Consider the following 5,778-nt stretch of genomic DNA (forward strand, 5'->3'; position numbering starts at 1 on the left):
TCTTTCAAAAACAAGGACATTTCTAAGTGACCCCAAACTTTTGAACGGTACTGTATTTGTTATTCTTGTTAAATAATAACATCATTTTTTAAAGTGTTTAATATTGGATTGGTGTTATTGGTGTCACTATGTAAATTACCTGTGCTGTTGAGTCAGAGTGAGTATATTTCAGTGTGATTGGGAAGATTTAGTCACAATAGTGTGTTCTGTGTTCCATGGCTCAAGCCCCTCTTGGGCTCCCAGATCATTGGCCCCAGTCCCACAGTTCAGGCATGGTAAACATGAAGCAAACCAAGGATTGATATGGATATCCCCAAAGCTACACAGCCTTCTGCTGCGTGTGTTTGTGTATGTTTGCTAGGTAATGACTGTTTCAGAGCATATGTGTGAGGTGTGTGTGTGAGTGCCAGCCAGCCACCATACACACTCTGTACTCAGACAATAGGGCCTCTGCTTTGCCCACAGACTGCTCACTCATATTGTGAATTGTCACTTTTGACGGATGGCTTCGTTAGTCATGCAAATGACTGGAGCTGGTCTGGTGTGTGTGTGTGACTTTGAATTAAAATTGAACTTAGGAACATAGAACACGACAGCATGATGGGACTGAGAAGAAAAATGAACGAATTGGCATTTCTGACACACACATTCACATACATTCACGTGCACGCACACGGGTGCACACACTTGTACAAAGTTGGGTGGACAATTGTTTGTTTTTAAAGGAAGATGCATAAAGGGAGGTATGGGAACAGTCAAGGAAAGGAATTATCCAATAATAGTTAGGTAACTGACAATCCAAAAGTGTAGGATGGAGAGTGAAGGGAGAAAGTGAGAGACAAAGAAAGCGGGAGAGAGAGGGAGAAGGAAAGAGTGGGGGCTGAGAAGTTGAAACCTAAGCTTTCTGGACCCTATTTTCCATCCCTTCAGGCATTATGTGGCTTGTAAAAAATGTGCTGTATATTTGAAGTGTTGGATCACGTGACAGAGGCAGGGTTTGTGAATCAAAGTGCATAATGATTTCAGTGGGGGAGAGAGAGAGCAAGAAGAGAGAGAGAGAGCAAGGAGAGAGAGAGTGTGTGAGTGACTGAGCAAGGGAGTGAGAGAAGGGGAGAGAGCGAGAAAAGGAAAAAGCGAGAGGAAGGCGGAATGCAACAGGCCGTGCTTATTCTTCGCTCTGAGAGGGACTTCTGACTGACGAACTTAACTCCACTACACTTCTCCTCTGTTCATCTCTCCATTCACTCTCTTCCTTCATCCGTCCGTCTGTGCACCAGACCCACTCCAGATCCGGTGAGTTTGGGTTTCTGATTGAGCGTTACAGACGAAAACATCCCTCTTTTTCCAGTTTTTTCTTTCTTTCTGAGTCTTTCTGTGGATTGCGAGAGAAGGAAAGACAAAGAGAACATGTCAGAGCAGGACTGAGACAAGAGAGTGTGTGTGTCTGTGTGTGTGGACGGGGAGACGATTGAAACAGAGTGTTTGTGTGTGTTTGGGGAGGAATGGGACGCTACGAGGGGAGAGTTAGAGTTTCCTGAGGACAGCTTTAATTGAGAACAGAGATTTAAAGAGAGAGAGGAAGGACAACGAGTGAGTGAGAAAGACATAAAAAAGGAGAGGAATGAAAGAAGATCGCCTCTTTCTTGTGCTCTTGTGCTCGACCATTGTTATGTGTGTGAGTGCATGTGCAGTATTGTATGCGTGAGTGCCAGTGCATGTGATATGTTCAGGTTTCTGTATGTTCTTTGCGTTCTTGTGTGTGTTGCCGATTGTATGACATCTTCTATCTTTTCCTTTTCAAACATGCTCAAATTCCCAATGTGACATACTGGCATGAACACCGTGTTTCCTATTCGTTGCATGACACGATGTATTCTCACATGACATCGGCCTGCACTAACTTTTATATTATGGGGACATATACTGTTTGTCAGTGTAATGCACCTCCATGTCTTTATAGTATGTGTACTTATATGTCAGTATATTTCCTCCCTATGCCATTATATATGTGCACATACATGTCAGTGTAATTCCATCTCAATTACTTTGTAATATGTGTCTTTACATGTCATTATATTTCCACCCCCATGTTATGGTCACACACAGCACAGAAGCACAGACCTATTATGTGGTAGCTACTGTAGGAGTAGACAAGGCCAGCCACCATACAAACTCTGTACTCAGACATTAGGGCCTCTGCTTTGCCCACTACTGTGTGTGTGTGTGTGTGTGTGTGTGTGTGTGTGTGTGTGTGTGTGTGTGTGTTCAGAGTTGTTTATGCACCCTTATTTAAGGGGCGCATTGACAGTACATGAGAAGGAGAAGGTGGTGGAAGTTTCAGAGTCATTGGTTGCCTATCTGTAACAAATAATGTTTATTTTCTAACTAGGTTAATAAGCATACCTCTTTAACTGTTCAAGTTGTCATTTACAACGAGGGTGGTTTCTGACTGATGTAGAATCACATAGCATCTCCAATATACTGCCACTAACATGCCTGGGTATTACATCTAATATACAACCACAGTATCAATGGGATCATAAACAACACTATCATCAACGGCACAATTCATGACGATCATAATTACTACTACGAATACACTAAACAGTATCATAAAGTACCGAGATTACCTATTAAACCAAGCAGTTTTCTGCATATCTAAGCATACCTCTTGAGCTGTCTGTTATCCTCCGATGGTGGTAATACAAATGTAAAGAAACTAAATATGCTTTTCCGCATCTCTGCTCAAATCTGAGTAAAAGATCAAAGGAATGCAAGTCTTATTCAGTGCATTAGTAATGCTTGCTTTTTGAGTCTAGCTAGAACCTAAGAAGTTAGACAAGCTAGCTACTCAACTTCATAGCCTGAATGGCTTGGTAGCTATGACGAGTTGGGAGATTGGGAACCGATAGTATCTAGCTGGCAGCTAAGCCACTTCATAAAGTTGCTATTACAGAGAAAGAACAAACATTTTTGTTTTGTTTTATAAATAAAAAAGGAATCAATTAGGCTACATAGCTTGATCAAATAATTACAAACATACCTCCGTCCTGCCCACACTGGCAGCTAAAATAGCAATCAAGACACTGGTGTGTTACTGGACACTCTCTCTCCTCCTCCACTGACGATACTGTCTGCATGCACTAGAGTATCTAGTGTCCTACCTAGCATATCTTTGCTCCTCAGTGCACCTTGGAAGGAACCACTTACTAAGGAGAATAGGGGGGGGGGTCAGTGTGCTCCCTCCACAAAATACAGCTGACAGATCTTTTTATAGATAATTAAACGTGGACTTATGAGTGAAGTTTAGTAATTCATTCAGAAATCTGACAAATCACAAACAAGAGTGGGGAAGAAAGGGGGAAAAGGGGAAAAGAAAGAGGACAAGTCTGAGGGGGCTCGTGCCCCTGTGCCCCTTATGGGCATGGCACTTCTGTGTATCTGTGTGCACCAGCTTACATGTGTGAACGTGTGTGTACGAGTTTGTGTGCACCTGCGTACACACATTTGTGACTTACTCATACAGTGTGCATGTGCACAATTCTTTGCAAAAGTAACATGTACCCATCAATTGRATTATACATGTACAGTATTAAGTTATGAACGGTATGAACATTGTAACCTTGTAAACTGTTTCTTGCACTGTTTACTTCATTTGTTACAATTAAAACYTTTACTATCATTGTCTGTGGACAAAGCTATAGTTAATCTGTTGTCTTCCTTCTTGCTGTGATGTAATGCTGATCAATAATAGTGTGCTGACCTCGGTGTGCTGATCTATGGCATATTGTTCTATGCTATGCCTATCCTGCCCCTTGCCAATGTAGCGGACTCCCGACAAATCTATTCCAGATTTATTTTCCTAATGTCTGATGGAATATTAGTGAGCACATCCAGTAACTGTCTTGGCATGGAGTGATGAGGATAAGGAGGAGGATTGCTGAATGAATTACTAAACTTCACTCATAAGCCCACGTTTAATTATCTATAAAAATATTTGTCCGCTGTATTTTGTGGAGGGAGCACACACACTTCCCTAAGAGATGAACACAACACAACACACCAGTGTGTATATCCCACCAGAGTGAGGGCCAGCTCTAGTAAAAGCAGTGTGTATATAGTGCAGACACCATGTTCGGAGTGTGTCTAAATTTACTCCATGGAGAGTCCCCTTTTCTTATTCTCTACCACCATAACTCTCTGTGTCACTTACTCAGACTGGATATCTTTCTCTTATTCTCTACCTCCACAACTCTCTGTGTCACTTACTCAGACGGATATCTTTCTCTATTCTACTCCACAACTCCTGTGTCACTTACTCAGACTGGATATCTTCCTTATTCTCTACCTCCACAACTCTCTGTGTCACCTTACTCAGACTGATATCTTCTCTTATTCTCTACCCACACTCTCTGTGTCACTTACTAGACTGGATATCTTCTCTTATTCTCTACCTCCACACTCTCTGTGTCACTACTCAGACTGGATATCTTTTCTCTATTCTCTACCTCCACAACTCTCTTTGTCACTACTCCAGACTGGATCTTTCTCTTATTCTCTACCTCACACTCTCTGTGTCACTTACTCAGACGGATATTTCTTCTATTCTCTACACACCACAAACTCTCTGTGTCACTTACTCTAGACTGGATATCTTTCTCTTATTCTCTACCTCCACACTCTCTGTGTCACTTACTCAGACTGGATATCTTTCTCTTATTCTCTACCACCAAACTCTCTGTGTCACTTTACTCGACTCGGATATCTTCTCTTATTCTCTACCTCCACAAACTCTCTGTGTCACTTACTCAGACTGGATATCTTTCTCTATTCTCTACCACCACAACTCTCTGTGTCAACGTACGCAGATGGAGATACTTTCTTTATTCTCTACCACCGACAACTCTCTGTGTCACTTACTCAGAACTGGATATCTTTCTCTTATTCTCTACCACCTCAACTCTCTGTGTCACTTAATCAGACTCAATTCTTTCTCTGTGTGTTGATGTCGAGTGGAGTTTTACTACAGCATTCCTCACTTGATATGTGATGTGTTAGAAGTACTCATGTCTTGTGTGTTAGTGATCCTGGTGATTTATGAGAAGTGCCAATCACGTGATAATGTTTTGTGTGAATCGCAACTTGAGTGTAAGAGTGCAGTTCTGTGTGTGTGTGTGCTGTGTGGTGTGTGTGTGTTGTGTGGTGTGGGTGTGTGGTGTGTGTGGTGGTGTGTGTGTGTGTTGTGTGTGTGTGTGTGTGTGTGTGTGTGGTGTGTGTGTGTGTGTGTGTGGTGTGTGGTGTGTGTGTGTGTGTGGTGTGTGTGTGTGTGACCAATATTAACGTTCTGCTTTCTGATGTATCCAAATACTTATGTCATGCGCAATAAATGCAAATAATACTTAAAAATCATACAATGTATTCTGGACTTTTGTTTTAGATTCCGTACTCTCCACATAGGTACAGTGAATGTACTAATAAAATGACGACTCTGCAGCTTGTAAGTAGGAAAACCTGCAAAATCGGCAGTGTATCAAATACTTGTTCTCCCCACTGGTATAAATGCGTATACTTTTGTAGTTTTTAAACTCATCCCCTCTGCTGGTATGCGTGCATGTGTGTGTTTGTGTGCGAGTGTATGAAGCTTGTCTCTGTCAGCCTGCTGTTTTTATGAACCAAACTCACCTACCGACAGACTGACGTTTCTGCCTTGTCTGGCCATCAGGCTTTAGATATAATTCCCACAGCAACACCACTTATAAAAATGTACACGCAATGAGT

General features: G+C 41.9%; 1 protein-coding gene across 1 annotated transcript in view; it reads left to right on the forward strand.

The window, feature by feature from the left end:
- Positions 1–1,028: 1,028 nt before the first annotated feature.
- LOC111970168 (retinoic acid receptor gamma-like) overlaps positions 1,029–5,778 on the forward strand; it is a 126,433-nt gene continuing 121,683 nt past the window's right edge. The window contains exon 1 of the mRNA XM_023996714.2: positions 1,029–1,293. The gene's annotated coding sequence lies outside the window, so the exon portion shown is untranslated. The remainder of the gene's footprint in view (positions 1,294–5,778) is intronic.

The sequence above is a fragment of the Salvelinus sp. IW2-2015 genome, linkage group LG11 (assembly GCF_002910315.2).
Source record: "Salvelinus sp. IW2-2015 linkage group LG11, ASM291031v2, whole genome shotgun sequence".
Taxonomy (NCBI): domain Eukaryota; kingdom Metazoa; phylum Chordata; class Actinopteri; order Salmoniformes; family Salmonidae; genus Salvelinus; species Salvelinus sp. IW2-2015.